The following is a 14,050-nucleotide window of genomic DNA, read 5'->3' as shown; positions in this document are numbered from 1 at the left end:
TGTGAATGTTTCTGTCGGCAACGTGACTGCAAGGCTTGTCTGGGACAGCCAGCTGCCCGGTGGTTTTTAGCCTGGTGGTCGCTCATCTTCCTGGTCATTACAGACGGGCTCTTTGGTGGAGCCTGCGGGAACCTGGGAGCAAACCAGTGTGGGCAGAAAGGCAGAAGAGAAGGGGCAGAAGGGAGGGTAGGAATGAAAACAGCCCAGCCCTCTGGCAGGGCAGACTAATGCTGCCTGCTCTTGCATTTTCGTCCCCCTCCAGAATAAACACTTGAAGAAGAAGGAGAAGCTTCCAGAACACATCCAGAAATACTTGGATGAAGAGGAAAAGGAGAAAACAGAGCTGGCGGAGGAGAAAACAAGTAAACTGCAAACCCGGCCCGTGACCAGAAAGAAGTCTAAGAGCGAAAAGGAGACGCTGAAAGCGAAAGCCAAGAGAGAAAAGGAGACACAGAGGAGCCAGGTACTTTGAATTCCTGCAGAAAAAGAGCACTTTCTCTTCTGGGGGGCTGAGATTGCAGGGTACCTCTAGCACCCCAGCCGTCCCAGCAGCATTGCTGCAGCAGAGCTGGGCGGGTGACTGCTGCCTTTCCTGAGCAAGAGGGGTGACAGGGAGTAAATTGTAGTGGAACCCTGGTGACACTCAGGCGTCACCCCAAGGGTATGCTGAGGTCCTTCTCCTGGTTTTCCCCATCCCGCTGGGGTCCCTGCCAGAAGTGACCTGGGGGTGTGCATGCTGGGAAGCAGCACCCTCCGGGTGCGGGGCTGTTGTACGAGCGTCTCTTCCTGTGCAGGAATCCAGTACCTCTGAGCAAGCATCAGGCAGCCCCTCAACTAGCACGGAGACGACAGGCTCCAGCCCCGACCTCCTGGAGACGACGGACTCCAGCCCCGACCTCCTGGAGACGACGGACTCCAGCCCCGACCTCCTGGAGGCGATGATGAAGGAGTGGGAAGAGGCCGGAGAAGAGCCTCCCACAGTCTGCGAGGACGACACTGTCCCCCCTAAGCGGTAAGAGTGAGCCAGCTCCAGCCGAGGCCTGGAGCACTGGGGTGGTGGTGAGCCACTGGTGGTGGGTCAAGGAAGCCAACCCCTGAGCCATGGGGCCTCCCAGAGCGCCCGGGGATTTCTCCAGCCCCGGGAATGAGCTGGGTTAGAGCCCGATGGCAGGGGCCAAAGCAGGTGCTTGAAACTCCTCCTGCCTTGAAGGGGCTGTGGGGCCGAATGGGGCCACGTAGGTGTGGGGCTGGGCGCAGGAAGAGGCAGGAGAGTCGCAGCTGAAGGGTCAGAGAGACTTTGTCCTTGCTGTTGCAGGAGCCTTTCCCCACGGACACACCAGGCCCTGCGGCAGGTGGTGACGTGCATCCTGGGGCAGGTCACCCGCAAGCGCAGGGGGCAGAGGGATGACCAGAGGGACCTGCAGGACAAGCTCAAGTGGTAAATCTCTCCAGACACGGGCAGTGTCTCCTCTCCCGCGCTGCCCTTGCTGCCGCTCCCCGCAGCACCGGGGGAGACAGGCGCTTTTCCTGGCACTGGCCTCTCGGCAGAGCCGCCTTCTGCGGCTGCGGCGGGCACCCAGGTTGGGAGCCCCGGCTGGAGAGCGGTCTCCCTGTGCTCACGCCACCTCCTCCCACTGTGTGTCTGCAGCGAGCTGGCAGTGCTGCAGTGGCGTCGGCTGGGGCAAGAGGCATGCAGCAGCCCACAGCTGCGGGAAGCTGGACCCCGACCTGCACCCCCTGCTAGGGCAGGGAAGAGGAGGGCAGGACCGGTACGTGGCGTGGGCTCCTGGAGGGACTGTGTCGTAGCCACCTGTAGAAAAGCGTAGCGATACGGATGTCATGTCTTGCAAGACCCCGTATCGTGTGCTTAGCTGAAGGCTGAAGCACTTCTCCCGAGGTTTTCTCGAGAGGCGGCAGGTTGTTCTGTCCGTTTGGAAGACAGCCTTCACTGCTGTCATCTCCAGCAACACCCCAAGAATTGATCTGGTGGTGTTTGCAATGGCGACAGCACTGCCAGGCTTGTCTGGGATAGCAAGCGGCCGGGTTGCTTTCAGCCCCATGGTCACTTGGCTCAGGGGTCATTGCAGAAGGGCTCTGCAGTCGGGCCTGTGAGGACTGACTGTGAGCAAACCAGGGCTGACAGAGAGGCTGAGAAGAAGGGGCAGGAGGGAGGGAGAGCGCTAAAATCCCCTCAGCCCTCCGCCGGGGAGACTAACACTGCCTGCTGCTGCACTGCCGTGGCCCTGCAGGCGCAGCCCCGTGTGTGCACGGAGGAGGAAGGACGCAAGCTGTGGGACTCCTTGCGCAAGAAGTGCCAGCAGAAGACAAAGGCAAAAGTGGCAGCCCCGAAGGCTTGGAAAGACAAGCGAGAGCAATGGGAGGCCCAGGTGCTGCCGGCAGTGAAAAACAATGAGGAAAAGAGTATTCCTGTCCTGCGGGGAGCCAAGGTGGGAAGGTCCCCAAGCCCTAGGAGCATGGGGGCTGCCTGTCCTGTGTGGGGCTGTACCAGTTCCCTGCTGCCCAGTGACACCTCCTGCGCTGACCCCTCTCTCTCTGTGCAGGGCTCCTGCGTTCGTGGCACTCCAGAGTGGTGGGGAGAGGGCAGAAAAGGGCCATCCGTGGAGGATGGGGAGAGCCCAGAGGACAAGCTGAGTCTTTGCCTTTTGGAGTCCTCACCTCTGAAAAGGTGAGTGTGGGCCAGCTTCAGGCCAGGCTTGGGCCAGCTGGGGGCTGGTGACCCAGCTGTGGGTGGGGGGGAAGCAAATCCCAGAGCCACGGGGCTGGACACGGACAGCATCCTCTCCTTTGTCACACCGTGGGAATGGCACGGGGCAGTCCCTGATGCCGGGTGCCTCTCTGCAGCCCCAAGCACAGCCGGCACTGAGGGGGCTGTGGGGTTGAATGGGACCGTGGCAGCGAGGGCGACTGGGAGAGGGGAGAGGTGGGAGGCTCTTGCTCGAGATGCGAGACTTTTGTCCTTGCTGCGGTAGCAGCCTTTCCCCACGACCCAGTGGGCTTTGCGAGGAGCGGCGACTCGCCTCCTCGAGAAGGTAGAGGGAAAAGCCCACTGCTGTGGTGGTGAGGAGGTAAGGATCTCCAAACATGGCCGGTGTTTGCCGCTGCCCGGCAGTGCCCTTCCTTCCTTTGAGTTCCCACAGCCCCCGGGCAAAGAGGGTCTTTTCCCAACAGCCCTCGTGGCGTGGAGAGCAGCAGGCTGGGGTTGCATTGCACGGACCATGGGCCTGCTGTCTCAGACAGAAGCAGATCCCACCACATGTGTCCTGACTAGACTTGCAGTGGTGCTCTGCACCTCCCTGTGCATACAAGACTACAGAGCTTTGTATTCAACTCCTCAGCCCTGCGGAGCAGACCTGGTCGACGTCGGCGAGTGCCAGGAGAGCCTCTCGGGCACAGCGGCTCCCGAGAGAGACGTCCAGCAAGAGCCTCCTCCAACACGACATGCGCCAGTGCCGGCCAGCCAGGCTTCCGTCTGTTCAGTAAAGCCCCATTTGCAAACCACCGGGTCTGTCGATGTGGGTCTTTCCTTGGTGGCTGTGAAATCTGCACTCGGCAGTGGGTGAGCTTTGGTGGGGCAGGGAAAGGCCACTGCAGGGAGCAGGGCTGGAGCTTCGGTCCTGCTCCAAGGGCAGCCCTCTCCCAAGGCTTTGCTGTACCAGCTTGGCTGTAGCCCTGCTCTTCGTGGCCCTTGCACCTCCTGGTCTCTGGCAGCGTGCCCTGCTGTGGCTGCCCATCCCTGCCGAGGAGGGGATTTTCCACGGGGGGAGAGGAGGGAGGAGGGGGAGGAGGAGGAGCAGTGCTGGGCACCCAGGGCAGCAGAGCTGCAGGGGGGAGCATCCGGGGGCTCGCACAGCCAGGGCGCTGCGGGGTGCCCAGGGCAGCGCTGTCAGGGGTACCCAGAGCTGCGCAGCCACCACCCTGTGCCACGGGGACAATGAAATCCCAGGCAGGAACCGTGCCTGGGCAGAGGGGAGCTACAGGGGGCGGCTTTTCAGCTGGGTGGCTTGACTCTGCCAAAGCTCTGCTTGGGCTCCAGAGCCTTTTGCTTGACACCTCCTGGCTAGAAAGGCAGGGTGGAGCTGAGGTGAGGTGGGGACACCTCCGAAAACTTCTCTCCAGACACCTGGGTGGGCATAAGGCGTGCAACAGGGGGCTGTGCAGGAGGAGGGAAGGAAGCCCGTAGCGGCTGGCTTCCTCGGTGCTGGGCACCCACACCCTGCGCGGGCTCCAAGGGGACTCCATGCAGGCGGTGGCAGTGGCGCTTCCAGGGCCCAGGCAGGCTTAACGGCGCTACGTGAGGTTGGCTCAGTCTGTTAATCCTCTGCGGGCTACGTTTCTCCTGAAAAGCCCTGGATTTGTGGGGACCTGACTTTGCCGACACAGAAACACACCCTTTCCTTTTCACACTGCGGGATGGCTGTGCCTTTCTCGTGGCACCCAGGGACCTCCCTGTGCCTTTCTGCGCGTCCCAGGGCCTCCCAGGGCTGGCAGCCGGCGGCCAAGGGCCTCTCCTCGGGCACTGCCAGCCCTGAGGAGCAGCAGGGTCTCCCGATGGGCAGGGGAGGATCAGGCACCTTCGGGCGTGCCGATTCCTGCCTGGGGGCTCCCAGCACCGACCTCGAAAGCATCTCTGCGCCCACCTCTCCCGTCGCCCCCTTTCCCCTGGTCCCCCCCCACTGACGCGCCAGCAGGGCCGGGGAGAGGGTAGCTGGGCTGCAAGAACAAAGAAAGGCTGGGGGAGAGGCCAAGCCCTGCTGGGCCGTGCCCCTCGCCACGCCCGACGCCCCAGTGCAGGGCTGAAGGCCTACACCGGCTGCACAGCCTCAGCACCGACCGTGGGGCTCCCCGAGATGAAGGAAGCCAGCCCTCCGGTTCCCCAGGAGAGAGCCTGGAGCAGGAGACCAAGTGATGATCCCTGGCGGGCTGAGGTGAGCCTCAGGGCACAGCCCCACTGGCTAGGCCCAGCGGCCCCAGGTCAGGGCCTTTGTGTGGGGGTGACACTGGCGAGGTGTAACCCCACAGGCAGCTGCAGGGAATGGTCACCGTCTTGCTTTGGTTGAAGCGTGGCTTTCTGGTGACCAGTGCTTCTGCCTAACAGCTTAGGGTTTAGTGAGCTCCGTGCCCCAGCAAATAAGAACAAGGCCCCCAGAGAAGTCAGGCGTTTGGGCCTGCCCCTTGAACTAGACTGCCCTGGACGTGACCAGGAGCTGCGCTGAGTTCCAGGAAAGCGGGCAGACCCAGGAAGGCCATGGCCAAAGAGGTTCGAGCCCTGGCAGGACGTCCATTGTGAAGGGAACACTGGTCGCACGGTCGGGATGGTGTCTGTGCAGCCCAGGGTACTTTGGGGACGTCACCTCTGAGCTACTGTGGCTGCCCTGTCCTCACCGCAGCTCCCCTCAGCAGAGCCCAGCTCCCCCTGGGCTGCTGCTCAGCAGGCGCGTAAGGCACAGAGGCTTGGCTGTGCTGTTGGCCTCTTTGGGGACCTTTCTTTTGGGGCTGGCAGCAACCTCGCATGCTGGATCCCAAAGGTGCTTTATCTGTCCCGTCCTCCTGCCGGGCTCACTTGGCTGATGGGGATGCCATGGGTCTGTGGCCAGTGGGCTGGGTGCCCCGTGGGGGGTTCAGGGGGGGTCTTTGGGAGTGCCAAGACACCTCCGTGCCTCTTCCTCCGTGTCCCCCGGCAGCCGACGTGAGCTGTGCTTCAAAATGCCCTGCAGGCTGGGACCCTGCAAGGGAGCAGTGGTGGGGCTGGTGGCGTTTTGCGAACAGTCACGTCCCAAGCCGAAGAGGCGTGCGTTGAAAGTGGGTAAGGGGAAAGGCCCCTGAAAAGCTGAGGCTGGGTGACCAAGAATGAATGGTAAGGCTGCAGTTTTCCCCAGGGGAGCGTATCAGCTCCCGAGGTTTTTGGCAGGTCCCAGTTCATGAAGGAAGGGTGTCCCTGGGACTCAGCTGAGTGCATGCTGCCCAGATGCCTGTGTGCAGCTGATGAGGCAGGGGTGGTACAAAGGAGGACCTCTCCCTCTGCAAAAGGAAGCCATTCATTACAGAAATGCAGAAAGGTGATACACTTGTACAAGAGTCACGGTGAAATATCTTCTTTTTTTTTTTTTTTTTTCTTCTTTTTCTGGGGAAATACGACGTTATCATGTCACTATTTCTTAAGCTTTTTAAAAGCTAGTATTAGAGTAAGCAGTAATAGGAACTACGTTACTAGACAAACATTGGCAAAGCTCGGGCAACAGTTGGCATCTGCGACAGAAAGAGAAGATGTAATTATGTGGTAGATTCTCAACAGGTTTTTGCACAACCAGAGCCTGAAGAGCCATACTGCTTATGCCAAATGTGACACGATGGTAAGAGTCGGGCTGTTGACATGCACACTATATTGCAGCAGCTCGTTGGCTTCAGTACTTCAATAGTTCCAGTTAGAATGAGGAAGTCTTGGTGACCCACTGCAGTTTCTAAACAGCTTGAGTGGTTAGAAATGTGAGCAGCTACCAAAAGAGAGGAGCGCAAGGGAGAAGCCTCAAGTGAGGGACCTCAGCAGGCTGGAGAAATGAGCCGCCAGGACCGTCATGAAGTTCAACAAGGAAAACTGCAAAGTCGTGCCGCTGGGGAGGAACAACCCCAGGCACCAGTACATGCTGGGGGCCGACCGGCTGGGAAGCAGCTCTGCAGAAAAGGCTGCTGAGGATGCTGGTGGACACCGAGTTGAACTTGAGCTAGCAATGTGCTCTTGCTGCAGAAAGGACTACCGATGCCCTGGGCCGCATGAGGAGGAGTGTTGCCAGCAGGTCGAGGGAGGTGATCCCGCCCCTCTGCTCAGTACTGGTGAGGCCACCCCTGGAGCCCTGTGCCTGCTTCTGGGCTCCTCAGTACAAGGGAGACATGGACATACCGCAGACAGTACAACAGCCAGCCGTGAAGATGATTAAGGGACTGGAGCATCTCTCCCATGAGGAAAGGCTGAGAGAGCCGGGACTGCTCAGCCTGGAGAAGGGGAGTCTTGGGGGGGACCTCATCAATGTGTATCAATACCCACAGGGAGGGTGCAAAGAGGATGGAGACAGGCTCTTTCCAGTGGTCCCCAGCGCAGGACCAGAGGCAATGGGCACAAACTGAAACACAGGAGGCTCCCCCCGAACATCAGAAAACACTCTTTTACTGCGTGGGTGACTGAGCCCTGGCAGAGCTTGCCCAGGGAGGCTGTGGAGCCTCCACCTTTGGAGATACTCAAAAGCCGTCTGGACGTGGTCCTGGGCAACCAGCTCTGGGAGTCCCTGCTTGAGCAGGGGGCTGGACCAGATGACCTCCAGAGGTCCCTTCCGACCCCAACCATTCTGCGATTCTGTGATCTGTGACTGCAGACATCATCAAATGGTGTTTGTCCTCTCTGCTGCCTACCTTAGAAATCTCTAAAGGCACAAATAAGGAGCTGCTTAGGTGCTGTTCAAATCAGCCAACTTTTATTTGGATCCCAATGAGTTCTGTACGTTTAAAGAAGACTTTCTGAACCATCCGTCACGCTCTCTGTCTCTTAGACTGTAGACGAGGGGACTGATTCAACATGTTAAGACAGTTTAGAAAAAAGAGCGTATTTTGTTCCGGTTTCCTACTCTGATAGCATCTGGTAAGCAAGACACCACGTTAAAGTTCCATTGACAGTGGTAACACCAAACAACGATCAGACGAAAGGAGCAGGTGTAAACATCATTTTGCCAAAAGAGATTTTCAGACCGGAGGAAAGGATGTGAACTGTCAGATGCCAGAAATTGTAGCAACGTGAAGAGAGCATCTCGTCACATCTGTGGTGAACTCCGCACTGTGGCCAGTGTAGTATCACCGCAGGAATGATCAAAGATTAGTGTGAGATTACAAAAGAACTGGTAAATTTCATTAGCAACGTACCAAGTGAGTGGGGATAGAAACACTCGGTTAGGATACTGACCTTACATTTTCTTATCCTGCTCCACGCTCAAAGCAGAAAGTGGTATTCCTACTGTGCTGCAGGGGAGAAGTTTCCGTATTGCTAAAAACCACGCCTAAGACACCCCTGCCTGGGGATAACATTCCCCACAGACCAAAACACTCAAGTGGTAGAACTTCTGTGCAGCCCCGGCAGAAACGGGCTTCCCGCCATTCTGAAAGCCGGGAGGGAGCGCAGGCCATCAGGCAGGAGGAGTGTCCCAGAAGATGGCCGTGGAGGGTTGGAGGTGGTGGTCAGCCAGCACCAGCAAGAGGCAGCAGGCTTGGACTAGGTGGCCGTGGCCGTAGTGGGGGACAGGGACCTTTCCAGCCCATCTGCAAGCGAGTTCCTAATTTCGGGGCCCTCGTGGCTTTCTGTGCGGTGCTGCACTCCAGCATCACAGCCCACCTGCCGGGCATCCTCCAGCCTGGACACCCGTGGGGAGACCGCACCGGGGGAGCGGGAACGGGGCTGGATGGAGGGCAGAACTCCTTCCTCTCCCGTGTTTGCCTTCGGCCTCTCCCTACAGCCCTCCCTGCAGGGGACAAGCGTGTGTGGACAGCGCGCTGCCCCGAGGGGACTCAGATGCTGCTGAGAAGCCCTGCCAGCAGAGACCCCAGCACCGGGGTGGGGGGCACTCTGGGGGCCGGTGCTGGGGCAGGGGCAGAGGGTCTCCGCCAGCCCTGCCACCTGGTGCTGGGTCTGCTGGCACTGGGTGCTGGCAGCTGCCAGGTCCCATCCCGGATGTGCTCTGCAGGTGCTGCTGGAAGAGGAGCCAAGGGACCACCTGCACACAGCGGTGCGGCAGCAAGCTATGAAGAATAAATCTGAGTTTTAACTCCTGTTGGATTTGGTTAGTCGTGCACCCGTAACACCACTGTTAGGAGTAACCCCTGTGGTCTGCTCTGAGGGCAGAGGGGTGCCGTTCATTTCCACTGTGAGGATGCTAAAGGCAGCGTCTATGATGGATGCGTGTCCCAAGGGTCCCTCAAAGACGTGGTTTGCGGTGGCAAGGGTGCTCTGTGCTGGGCGTGGATGGCAAGGAGTGAGCAGCAGTGGAGCTGCAGCGGGACCCAGGTGGGAGCGGCTCAGGTGCTGCTGGGGCCAGTCGGGGACGGTTCCAGCCGGCTCCAAAACGGGTGTGAGCAGCCACCGCCTGCCAAAGCTCCGCCAGTCAGGGGAGCCCGCCGCTCCCCGCTGCAGACACGTTGGGTAAGAGAGGCAGGAAGAAGCAGGGAAGGGTAGAAGGAAGCCCATAAGCACTTCGAGCCTGGTGTCCCCACGTGGGGACATGGCAGGGTTGAGCCCCCGCCTGGGGAAGCCCCTCCTGGTCTGGAGACAGGGAGGTGGGGGCAGCCCCCTGAAGACCCTTCCCACTGCAGAGCCCCCCTGGCAGGGCCTGGGCAGGTGGGTGCGTGCAGCCCCTCTGTGACACAGTCTGGGGTCACAGGGGGACAGCCCCGCATCACAGTGGTGACAGCCCCTCTTTCCCCATCGGGACCAGCATCCACCCCACACACCCCGGCAAGGCCGAGGGGACGCCAGGCGCTGGGAGCTGTTCTTGCCGCCGCTCTGTTCTTCTCTAGAAGAGCTGCTCTGCAGTGAGGAGGAGAAGGCGGAGAGAGGCAGCACAACAGCACTGGAGGTGGTGAAGGGCGGCGGTGGAGGAGAGCAGAGAGGAGGAGTAGGCTTTTTGGAGGGAGCAAGAAAGCCATCGGCCAGCCACCTGCTGCAGTTCTTGACCTGGAGCAAGGGTGGAACGAAGATGGCAAAAGACCTCTTCTTGCAGCCTCACTTGTCGCCAACAGTTGAGAAGCTCAAGAGTACTGGTAAGGCCCTCAGACCCAATTTCATGAGTGCTGCCAGGTCAAGGACGTCTCTGAAAACAGGCATGGAAACCCTGAGGGCTGTGGGGGTGGATGCTCAGGTGACTGCAAGGAGGGATCTGCCTGACCATCCCTGAGGGCCGAGGGGCTGATTCGGCAGCCAGGGCTCCTGGTTCTCTTCCTGACGTGGTCCCTGCTTTCCTGGGGCACCCCAGGCAGAAGGCCCTGGCCCCGAAGGGCTGCTCCTTGCCTGGTGGTGGGCATTGCCCACCCTGAGCTCATGTCTGAGTGGAGGAGCTGAAGGTGCTCGTGGGCTGTGCAGAGTCGGTGTGTTTGGAGATGCAACGCAGGGAAACCGGCTGGGGAGACACCGGGGCCTGCCCTGACCCTCTGAGACTTCCGCGGAACCCAGCACCGTGCCCTCGCTGGCGTGGCAATCCACTGCCGGCTTCCCATGGGAGCGAGTCACACCCTGGAGAACTGCACCTGAAAGGAGAGGAGCCCTCCTGGAGGCCAGCTGAGGGGTCCTTTGGTTCTTGCCGGGCTCTAGAGAGACCATCTGAAACGCTTGTGTTAGAAATGCATTGGTCCTTGGACAGGAGTGGGCTGAATGGTTTTGCGGCCGCTGCCTCAGAGCATGACATGCCCTTCCCTTGTTTTTCCAGAGTTCGTCAAGATTTGGGCCAGCACATCATACTACCTCAGCCAACAGCTGGCTCTCCACCAGGTGGGACTTACCTCCTTCCCCTCCCCTCACATCCTGACGAAGGTTGATGAAGTCCTGACAGACCTTTGCCATGGAGTGCAATTGGTTTGCCCCTCCTTTGAAAGACGGAGCAATGCCCCAGCACGACCCTGCAATGCACAGATGTGCAACGGACCACCTCCTCTGTCCATTCAGATGCACAGTAAGGTCCAGGCCTGGTGTCATAAAAAGGGTTGGTGCTTCTGGAGTCCCCGTGGTCAGAGTTGCATGACAAAACTTGGGAGCCTGGGACACTTCAGGGTTTATTCCAAGTGTGGGAACCACACACATACACCCCCCCCACCCCCCCATCTTTTACCTTATTGAGCCAAAGGATGTTTGTCAGCTTTTCCTGGGCTACCTGTCTCTTCATGAATGAAGGGGAGCGAGAGGGAGAAGCATGGGCCCTGTTTGTCTTCTCCCAAGGTTTCCAAAGAGCCCATCTTGCTCCTTTGTACCTCAGGCATGGGCAGGGCACTCAGCGCCGTCCCCGTTCTCTGACAAGTCATCCCTCTGTCCCTCCAAGACTTCTGATCCACCGCCTCATCTGTTTCAGGCTGTCCGCATTCCTGGACTTGGGACTTTTGCGGTTGTCAGAGAGCGAGTAGTCAGCAAGGAGAAGGGTCTGGTGGTTGTGGAGAGACCCGTCTTTCATCTCGCGAACGCTATTGCGCGGGATCATGACCTCCGATATGGTTGCATAGACGTTCCTGGTAAGCAGACAGACTGAAAGCGGCGCTTGCTTTTTGAGCAGAGGGGGAGGTGTGCTCTGTTGTCCAGAGGTGACCGAGCGGAGTACCAAACTCCCACCACAGTCCTGAGAACAGCTTCAGCTGGAGAAAACCAGCCTGCTGTGCAAAGGAGCCTGCCCACCTACTCGTTTAAATAATCACCAGAGGACAATACAGCATAACAGCACACTCTCTCTGACCTGCCTCAACAGCACGTTTCCTTCCAGTTTTATTGGGGCTGTGTCTTCTTGTTTCATGGTGTTCAACTCTCGCTCCCTCTTTCTGCTGCGCTGGACCTAATACAGGCAAATGCCAGGCTCTTCCCGGCTCTCACAGCCTCTTTGCAAGGGGGAAACCCGGGGGGGAAAGACAGTTCCTTCCAAAACCCAGTGACCGCAACGCCCGCACTTCCTAGTCGCTGCTGCCACTGCAGCAGCTGTCGCAGGACCCTGGGGGGCACCAGGAGCTTGGGACTGTGTTTGGGGTGCATTTCTGTCTAACAGCAAAGAGAGCACAGAGTGTGGGCACAGCTCCAGTGGCCTGGCACCCTCCAGCTTGCCGTGGGACCTGGCGCCTTTCTCCCCACCTTGTCCTGCACTCATGGTTCTTCTTCCTGCCAAGCGCCTAAGACTCTTTCCTTCCCTCTCTGTATCAGCGAAACCACAGCTGTTGGCTCCACACCTCACTTTCCACCTCTGGCAGGAAGGGATGACCGGAGCTTCCCCTCAGAGGCGCTGTACCAGCTAGACAACTCAGTAGCAACGTATTGCATGAGAGCCTGGCAGCTGCAGACTTCTGACTGTAGCCTGCTTAGCAGCTCTGCAAGTTCATGTGTTTCTCTCCTCTTGTTTTTCAGGTCAGCAACATTTTGAGCAACTGCCATACGCTCGGATAGCCTCAGACAACGCTGTCTCTGAGGGCACGGTGCAGCTCTGCGTGGAAAGGACCATGCGTCTTTTCCGTGTCTGCCTCGAGAACAGGGATAACGTTGCCCTCGTTTGGAGGGACGTGGGCATGCTGATCATCCAGGGAAGAGACGTAAAAATGAGGTTTTACACAGACTTTCTGAAAAGGCTGAATGGGACCGACCAGATGTTGCAAGCTGTTCTCGAGGTAGGATTTTTATCTTCCCAGTGCCACTCCTGGTTCTTCTGAGGTGCCTTCTGGGGGCTGGGGGCCTGCTTTCTCCTGGCCTGCCATGCCTTTTGTTCAGCCCCTTGGGCTCCTTGCGGTCTACAGTACCGCAGGCGCTCTGTAGAGCGCTTGCCTTGCGTGCAAGGGTGCGGCTTTGCGAGAGGTACCGCCAGAGGGGCCTCGCTTTGTGACAAAAGGCCAGCGTTGGTGGTGGGCAGCGCTCCTGGCCTCACTCTCGGGGTAGGGAGCAGAGGCACAGGCAGAGCAAGGCGTGCTGAGGCCAGAGCCCTTTGGCTGCTCTGGCTTTTTGCTTGCGTTGGTCTAAGGTGGACTGAGCAGCCAGCCCTTCCCAGTGTCCCCGCGTCCCATCATCTGTCTCCACCCTTGTTGCAGATGCCAGAGATGAGGGAGTCGGTCATCTCACGCCATGACACTGCTGCTTCCCAGACCTCTTCTGGGCGCGTTATCGTCCTACCAGGGTATGTTTGCTCCTGCAGCCCTTGGCTGAGCAAGCGAGCAGCTTCTCAGCTCGTGCTTGGGAGGGCTGCCTTGCCAGGCGCCGAGAACTACACTCGGGATGGCCCTGAGGACTGAGTGTTTGAGAGGCCTGTCGGCAGGGAACTCCCTGCTTGCTCTTGTTCAGTTTGACTTCATTTGGAGGAACGTGGGGCAGCGACAATGCCTCACGTGCCTGTCCTACTGTGGACCTAGAGAGGCATTTCGGCAACATTTTCCATCAGGTTTCTCCCGCTCTTTTCCTTTCCTGTGTGTGAGACTGCCTTCTGCTTGGGGCCAAGTGGTAGAGGGGTGGGTTCTTGTCCAGAGAGGACCTTGCAGCTGGTGGGCTTCTGCAGAGCTCTGTCTCCTGCCAACGTTGCTGTGCAGTGCCATCGACGACTGAGGGGAGGGAGGTGACTCCTTATAGCTGCAAAGGCATTAATCTGCAAGGCTCTGCAAGAAACTCGGAGGACTAGAGCAGGATTCAAAATGGTATTGCATAACCAGAGCACTGGAGATGAGTCTGCCCTCCGTGTGCACTATGAGTAAAGAGCGGAACCGTTTTCCCCAGAAGCAGCAACGGGAGTTCCTGCTGTGGTCCTCCGGGATGGGCTGCCTTGGGAAACAAAGCGGTGTCCTTTTCTCAGCCTGGTGCCTACTTCCTCTTTGCAGGTACAAGCTTGAGACCGTGCCTAAAATGCCAACAGTGAAAGCAGACCTGACAGGACATGTGAAGGCCGCCCCAGAGAAGGGCTGGGGAAAAGGTGATGGCAGTGGAAAGAAAGGTAAGGGACCAGCGGGTTGCTGGCAGGGGGCTGCAGGTTTTCCTTCCTCCGCTCCTGGAGGGGCTTAGAGCTGAGGTTCCGCCAGGATGCCTGGAAGGGGCAGAGGCACCTCCTGTGACTCTCTGTAGCCATTATGGTAAAGCTCCAGTGACCCGTTGTGGAACAAGGTCTCAGGACAGCCCTGCACCACAAATGGCCACTGGGACTGCTGAAGGACACCTTCCCAGTGGCCTCCACTCCCCGGCCTGTGCCGCAAACAGTGCCAGGCACCAACCCCGCTTCTTTCCATCATATTCTCCGACGTCTCAGAAGCCATGCCTTTGGTGCGAACCTGCCCCAGCAGCACA

This window comes from Accipiter gentilis, chromosome 12, assembly GCF_929443795.1.
Source record: "Accipiter gentilis chromosome 12, bAccGen1.1, whole genome shotgun sequence".
Taxonomy (NCBI): Eukaryota; Metazoa; Chordata; class Aves; order Accipitriformes; family Accipitridae; genus Astur; species Astur gentilis.
Note: the sequence above shows the minus strand (reverse complement) of the source record.